This window comes from Monodon monoceros, unplaced genomic scaffold, assembly GCF_005190385.1.
Source record: "Monodon monoceros isolate NGI ecotype Baffin Bay Population unplaced genomic scaffold, NGI_Narwhal_1 Super_Scaffold_19, whole genome shotgun sequence".
Taxonomy (NCBI): Eukaryota; Metazoa; Chordata; class Mammalia; order Artiodactyla; family Monodontidae; genus Monodon; species Monodon monoceros.
This window is the reverse complement of record NW_021703775.1, coordinates 34046958-34055683: the sequence shown is the minus strand read 5'-3', so window position 1 is coordinate 34055683 and position 8726 is coordinate 34046958.

Sequence of the window (8726 nt, the reverse complement as noted above, 5' to 3'; positions counted from 1 at the left end):
TAACATATGTTACTATGGCCACTTTACAAGTGAGGAAATCTAGGCATGTGGGCTTAGAGAGTTTCAGTAACTTGCCCAAGGCCACACAGCTAATTAGTGGGGGGTGGAGGGCTGGGATTTGAGCTAAGTCCATTAGATCCATGACACAGGCTCTTTCCACCAAAGCTCACTGCTTCCTGATTGATAGGATTTTCGTCTACCCAGTTTTGAAACTGGAAATTAGTAAGTTGCTCTTGATTACTCTCTCTCCTTCACCGATAGGCAGAGATGGTTTACTGACATCACCTCCTAAATGGCACTGGAATTTGTCCCTTCCTCTTTCCCCACTGCCATAATATTACTTTGGCCCTTCCTCATGTCTCATATGAAATACTGCAAGAGCCTCCCAACAGGTTTCCCGTCCCTTCCCACCCAACCTCACTGAGGAGAGGTCCTAGTTTTAAAATCTAAATCTGAAAAGTCACAAAGATTCCAGAGGACATTTAGGTCATATGTATCAAGAGCCTTAAAAATGTCTATACCCTTTCAATCAGTAATTCTTCTACTTCTGTGAATCTACCTTTCAAAAAGCATCCCATAGATAGAAAAAACTAAGTGCACAAAGATGGTCAGGGCAGTATTATTGATGTAGTGCATTAATCCCCTCCAAGTTTTTAAAAACTCCATTATGGAATAAATTATCTAAATCAAGTTAATTTCACCTCCAAACAACAGGAAAGTCTGTCTCAGGCCATCCTTGGGAGGCCCTTGGAACACCCTGCCATTATGGGTCATCCCTCATCACTGCCAAGGCCCCCAGTCTCAGTTTACCAGGTTCCCTCAGTTCGAGGAGCCACTAGCTTACATGTCACCCTTGGCGCATGTGGAGATTTGGTGAGGTTGGAAACCCCTCACTGTTCCCTCCGAGGTCACCCAGCCCCTGGGGTGTTGTCAGGGAGCAGGGCACAGGTCCTGGCTGTCGCAGGAGCCTGGACCCTTCCCCCAGCCAGAGGACATCTTTTTTTTTTTTTTTTTTTTTTCCGGTACGCGGGCCTCTCACTGTTGTGGCCTCTCCCGTTGCGGAGCACAGGCTCTGGACGCGCAGGCTCAGCGGCCATGGTTCACGGGCCCAGCCGCTCCGCGGCATGTGGGATCTTCCCCAACTGGGACACGAACCCTGCATCGGCAGGCGGACCCTCAACCACTGCGCCAACAGGGAAGCCCAAGAAACCCCACCAGTGCCTCTGCTCCCGCAAAGCCATTTCCTGTCTCCTCTCCCCACTGTGCACTAAATCACCTCAGGGGGGCTAGACTTTTGAAAACAAAGCCAGGAATGGAATGTTTCCTAGGCAACTTCTTTCATCTCACCACAAACCTCCCCTGAGGAAAGTAAACACAGAGCCTGCTACCTGCTTGAGGAAGGGGAAGAGGTAAAAATGGTTGAAGGAATAGATATTATTACAACAGTGGCCCTCTGCATTTTCAGCTTTCTAATCTCTTCCACGCCTGTGGAAGTCTCTTTCCTGTCTGTAGCTTTTGCTATATCACGTCTGTTGATCTAAAACAAATAGACTGTCAGATTTTTCTCCAGCAAAGATGGGTTTATTCAGGATCAGTCAAAATTTGCAAGTCAGGGTCTGCAAACCTGCCATGCAAGTTTCCCACGGCAAGGGAAGGAGAACACTTTTATAGAAGGGAAAAGGAAGTGGGGAGAGCTATAGTAAACAGAGCCCATGGCTTTTCCTTCCTAGGAAAGAAGAGTAGTTTTTCTTCTTCCTGTTGGGCTCCGCTATGGTTGCAGGGTGTGAGAGCTCCCCATTCTGGTCTCCAAATTATTTAATTGAGGTTTCTGCTTATTAATTTTTACATGTGTATATGACCAATTATCCCATCTTCACCTCCAGCCCTGACCTCCAGATAAGCTTTCCAGACAGTTGGGGAGCAGAAGGAAGTACAGGAGGTGTTTTCTCTTCTCCTCTCTCTCTCCTCCCCCCCACCCATCTTCTTTTTTCCCTCCTTTCTCCTTTTCTTTCTTTTCCCCTTTTTTTTCCTCCACCTCCCCGTCATTATTATTTTTTGGTCTACCCAGCATCTGAATAACTTTCCCGTCTGAGAGGAATCCCCCATTGTATGAGTCCTGGCAGAAGGCAGGAACACAGTTCCCACTGCGGAAGCTGAGAAAGCCAGGTCGTTTCTGGCCCTACACCTGGAAGCCTGAGCTTGGGCACGGGACGATCCTGCTAGTGAATCCGTTGAGAAATAATTTACTGCAGGAACATCAAATGTCAGCAGTGGCTGGATTCAGTATGCAGGGCCATGGTGCCAACAGCAGTGTGCAGGCCAAAGTGTCCCTGTGGTGAGAAAAACTGCAAATGCACAGAAATATTAAAAGAGTGCAATAGATGTATCCTTTACTTAGTGAATTAGTTCTCTATCACTGTGAAACAAATTACTCCAAAACAGCTACTTAAAGGAACAAATATTTATCATGTCACAGTTTCTGTGGGTCAGGGCCCCAGGCACTGCTTAGCTGGGTGTCTCTGGCTCAGGGTGTCTCACGAGGCTGCAGTCAAGGTCTTCAGACTCACGTGAAGGCTGGTCTGGGGAAAGGTCTGTATTCAAGCTCACTCATGTGGTTGTTGGTCGGATTCTGTTCCTCATGGGCTGTTGGACTGAGGGTCGCAGGTCCTCACTGGCTGTTGGCTGGAGGCCTCCCTAAGTTTCTTGTCACGTGGACTTCTCCATGGAGTGGTTCACAGCATGGCAGCCAGCTTCAATCCGAGCCAGTGAGGGAGAGAGAATGTCCAAGACAGAAGCTGCAGTCTTTTTGTGACCCAAGCATAGAAGTGACATCCTATCATTTCTGCCACATGCAGAAGCCAATCACTAACTCTAGCTCATACTCAAGGAAAGAGATTACACAGGGTGTGAATTTCACGGGGGAAGGACAGGATTCATTGCATGCCATCTTAAAGGCTGCCAACCACAGATTCATTGATTGTTAACAGTTGCTATTTTTATATAGATATAGGTACACACATATACTTTTTTTGTTAACCAAAAATAAGTTATAGACATCAAGACATTTACCTCTAATTACTTCAGCATGTGTCTCCTAACAAGGAGGACATTTTCCTATATAACTACAATCTTAATAATAGTGCTATAATATAATCTAATATCAGCCCAAATTCAACTCTCTCCAACTTTCCCCCTAAAATCTTTTATAGCTCTTTTTTCTTTTTGCTCCAGTTTTCAGTTGAGGTTCCCATATTGTTTTTTGGTTATTTAATCTATTTAGTCTCTTTTAATCTAGAACAGTTCATCCCGATACCATCTGTTTCTATTTTTTCATACCTTTGACATTTCTGGAGAGTCTAGGCCAATTGTTTTGTAGAACATCCCATATTCTGGAGACAGTTATTTCCTTATGGTGGTATTAAACTTGTCCGAGTATCCACTGTATTTCCTGTAGTGGGAAGTTAGGTTAAATATTTTTGGAAAAAATACTTCTTAGGAGGCACATATTTGGTAGTCCCATTGTTAGTGATTTTGGTCACTTGGGTATGATGATTGCTTGACTTATCCTTTATGAATGCATAATTTTCCTCTTGTAATTAATAAGTAATCTGTGGGGTGATGCTTGGAGTCTGTGTGAATATCCTGTTCCCCAACAACTTTTCCCAATAGCTTTAGCATGCATTAATAATCCTTGACTTGGTTAATTATTACATTTGGGGTTGCAAATGGTGATTGTCTATTTTCTTATTCCTTGTACACTTACCACTTTGTAAAGATGAACTTTTCTTTTTCTTCCCCTTTTTCTTATGTTTTATTTGTTCAAGAATTACAATGGACGTATTTTTAAAATTATTATAATTGATTAACATTATTCTTTTTGATGTGCAAATTGTCCTAAATTTGGCCAATGACAAACTCTTTGAAGCTGACTCCTGTATCCATTTTTTTTTTAAAGCTTTACTGAGATGTAATTCACCTACCATACAGCTCACCCATTTACAATGTACAATTCCATGGTTTTTAGTTTATTCACAGAGTTGTGCAATCATCACCACAATCACTTTTAGAATATTTCACCACTCCACAAAGAAACTTGTTACCCATTAGTGGTCACTTCTAATTCTCCACAATTTCCTTAGCCCTAGGCAACTATTACTCTATTCTCTGCCTCTATAGATTTGCCTATTCTGAGCATGTCATATGAACGGAATCATATAATATGTGGGTTTTTTTGGTGACTGGCTTCTTCCAACTATGTTTTCAGGGTTCATCCATGTTGTGCAGCATACATCAGCACTTCATGCTTTTTATTGCCAGATAACATTCCATTTTATGGATATACCACATTTTATTTACCCACTCATCAGTTGATGGACATTTGAGTTGTTTCCACTTTTTGACTATTATGGATAACGCTGCGATGAACATTCATGTACAGGTGTTTATGTGAACATATTGTAAGCTCTCTTGGGAACATACCTAAGAATGGAACAGCTGGATCATATGGTAAATCTGTGTTTAACCTTTTGAGGAGCTGCCAGACTGTTTTCCCAAGTGGCTGCACCATTTTACATTTCTACTAGCAAGGTATGAGAGTTCCATTTTTTCACATCCTTACCAACACTTGTTATTACCTGCCTTTTTTATTGTAGCCAACCTAGTGGATGTGAAGTGATATTTCCTTGTGATTTTGGTTTGCATTTCCCTGAGGCTAATGATATTGAGTCCATTTTTTCCCCAGGTCCCTTTGGTCCCTTGGAGGAATTCATGTCTTATTTTATTTCCAGAAAATTGTCTTGTATTATAGTTTCATGGGTGTTTTCGTTTGTTTGTTTTTCTTTTTTGGGGACCCTGATGATACATATGTTGGCTCTTCTTTGTCTATCTTCTGTGTTTCTCACTTTTTCTCTGATTGTTTACTTCTTTTCCAAATTTATTTTTGGTTCTCCTGTGTTAATTTTTTTCCTCAATGTTCCTTACTGAATTCTTAGTCTAACCCATTTGTCCTTAGACACCATCTAATTTAGTTTTCATATCTCAAGATTATTATTTATTTATTTATTTTGCAGTATGCGAGCCTCTCACTGTTGTGGCCTCTCCCGTTGCGGAGCACAGGCTCTGGACGCGCAGGCTCAGCGGCCATGGCTCACGGGCCCAGCCACTCCGCGGCATGTGGGATCTTCCTGGACCGGGGCACAAACCCGTGTCCCCTGCATCGGCAGGCGGACTCTCAACCACTGCACCACCAGGGAAGCCCAAGATTATTATTTTGTTCTTCTTTTTCTTTTCTGAATCAGTCAATCCTCATTTCTCCACTTTCTGGTTTGTGTCCATTTCTATCTTGAGCTTTTCAGTGTATGATTTTTTATGTTCTTTTTAGCTGCAGTTGCTTACCAAATGATATTTAATTCATGTTGAGTGCTGTGTTGCAGTTTCCCCCTATCTTTTGGTTATATTTTCATTAGCTGAAAAGGGTTGTTATTTTCTTCTTATAGTTGATTTACATGGATGGTGTTTGCTGTTTTCTGTTTATTTCAGAAAGTCTTGGATCTTCATGAACCAGAAATAACAAATTTTTCTAGTGAGGGGAGATTACAGTATAGGAGACCTAAGGTAAAATAATAGGTCAAGGTTGGAGCAAGAGGTTGGAAGTAAACAAGCAAGCAAGGAAGAGAGGAAGATTTCTTAGGAAGAAAATCTCTAGGGGAAAATGGCCATGGAAGAATATGTGATGAGTGTGAGCATTTTAAAACAATGGTAGAAATATGACACATTTGATGGAAAAAATAAGTAGAGATACAATGAAATCTATGCAGGGAAAAAATCATTAGCTCCGGGGAAAATAAAAGTTTTAAGATAAAGAAAATATAACCATGGTATAGAACTTGGCTCAGCAGTAAACAATATTTACAAAGTCATAATGATATAAGTGGTGTCTATTCAAATGGTGTCTATCTTAAATTATAAAGATTGTGATATAGCAAATAAAAGGTGGATGAGAGAAAATGGGAAAGGGCTAAATTCTCATATAACAAAAAGTCAACAGATCAGGTATCAAATTCATAAATCAATAATAACACAATGAGTATGTTATTTATAAATATGAAGATAATAGAAGAGAAAGCTAAAATTTTGAAAATGAAAGCCTCTAATAAAGGAGACTAAGGAGGCGGAATGGGCAGTGGACTCCTTTGTCTTATTAATCTTCTAGTATTACATGATTTTTAAAAAGAATACGTGCATATATTACTTTAATAACATAAGAATGTAATTTCAAAAAAAGATCAGTTCAAGTGCCAGCCAGGAGACAGTACTCTGAGAGTTTGTAGTACTGTCCTGCTAGGTGAAGTGTATGTTCCGAACCAAGGACGAATAGAGTTTTCTTCCTCAGCAAAATGCAAATGTCAGTGAACCAACTGGTTCACTGGTGAAAGTGGGTGTGGCACCTCTCAGATTATACCTAATGATTCTCCAAAATTCATGCTTCCCTTTTACTCAAGTCAGCTGATTTAGATATTCAAGTGCAATACTTTCACCAGAGCCTTACAGCAATGGCTCCCATTAACTGGAAACTGATGTGGTCTCCTCATGCCACTGGAGGTTACAGTGTTGGCTGGTACCTGGTCCTGACTATCAAGGGGATAGAGGCAGGAGGGGTATGACTGGAACCCAGTAGGTCTCCTGGGACGCCTCATCACCCCCACACCAGGGATACAAGTTAATGGAAAGGTACTGTACTACATATAGGCAGGCTCACCAAGTAGGATTCCTCAAGAATGAAAGTTTAGTTAACCCCACCAGGAAAGAATCCTGGGCAGCTTGAAGGTAACTGGAAACCTGGAATAGGTATTGAAGATGGGGAATCATAAATGCCAATAAAGCCTCATTACTAGTTTCAAAAATGAGGATTGTAGTCTCTACTTGTATTTCCTTTCTTGCTGCATTTATAAATGTAAAGTTTTTAGTGACTCTTTTTCTTTCATCTTCCTTCTCTTCATTATTGTATTTAAAGTTTATTAGTGATAGTTAATTCCAAAATTAGGCTACATATTACAACACTGAGACAGGATGATGATGAAAACTTAGAAGAAGGGTGTGTTACCAACCTGGGTCCTTGGACTCTTCAATCAATAGAAATTGATAAGAGAACAGACGAGGAATTCAGGCAAGGCTTTACTGGGACTCCTGCTGTAGCACAAGGGAGCAAAAACAAGCAAAAGATTCCCTTGCTCACTCCCTGAGGTGGGGCGACCTGGTTTCTTAAATGGGGTGAGGATTGGAGTCGGTCGGTGGGAGCCGGAGGTGTGGCTTAGGTGGCCTGGCCACCCCCTTGGTGGTGCTGTGTGCAGGAATCATGCGTGGTACCCTGCTTTTGCTCCTGGCACCTCAGAAGAGGCAGTTGGGTTTGGGCCTTTTTTGTATTTTGTTGTTCATAATTTGCCCCAACTACTCATGCACACAGTTATTTTTAGTCCCTTATAGTTTCTTTGTATTCTGTTGCTCAAGGAGATGTCTAGGTGCCAGCATTGCAGTAAAGGGTCCCAAGTCCCAGGTCCCAGCCTGTCTCAAATGGACCGTCACCTGCAGACTTGGACTTGGGGCCAGATAAAATGACTGATGAGACTTTGAACTGTTCTCCTTTGTGGAGGGCATGAGTGCATTTTTGTTGTTGTAGGAGAGATGGTTACATTGTGCGGCCTAAGAGATGGACTATAGTGGAGGTCCTTTTGGCTACCAGCACCTGAATATCCTTCTAATTTGGAGGGGACCCCCCTACTCTGAGTCTTGGAAGGAAATTGGGCCCCTCCTCCCACACTAGAAGCCAACTGATCCAGTACAAGCCACAGTAGAAACCAGAACTCTCCTTGCTTGTTGGCAGTTAGAATACAGGAACATGACCTACAGTTAGACAAGTCAATGGTCCTGCCCAAAACTTGAATCTGGAGTGAATACCTAACATCACAGAAGAGTTGAAAAATAATTCACGGTGGCATTAAAAGTACAGGCATACACCCTAACCAGAGCAGCTCAAGCAGCTTGACTTGGGCTGAGTATCTTGCTGCCTGACCTTCCTGGATTTCTACCATTTCCAGACCTGGTCCCCCAGGTTTTCTGATAATAAGGAATATAACCATACACAGCTCTAGGTTTACTCTGCTTAAGCTTAGAGGCACCTGAGGAAATAAACTCTCTGCCAGCCTCATTCTTTAAAATCCCAGGCAAGGGTTCAGACCATCTCAGGTTGGGTCTCTGTGGAGAAGAGGAAGGAGACTATAGTTGGCCAGGCCTGGGCTCCACGCCTGCTCACTCTCCACCTTTCCTGCCTTGGAAGGAGAAATGAGAGAAATGAGACGCTCCTAAAGAATCATCTGGTCCAGGGGATTTCGGACAATTCCTCAAAGGAAAGATCACTTGTCAGGCAAAAGCAAAAGATGCTCACAACACAAAAGTACAGAATGTCATAGCTGAAAGGAACCTCAGGAGCCATCCATCCTATGCCATCTTACAGATAAGGAAACCATACAGGGTAGAAAATTATAAAGGTTATGGGAAAGGTGAACACAGATGCTGCAGAGTTCAAAGGAGGGAGAGTGCACATCTGGTTGAGGAGATCAGGATGGGATCTGACCTGGGATCTGACATACAGCAGGTATACTGGGCTGCTTTTTTGCTAACTTCAGAATTACTTTTTTTTTTTTTTTTTATCAGCTCAGCTTTATTTATTT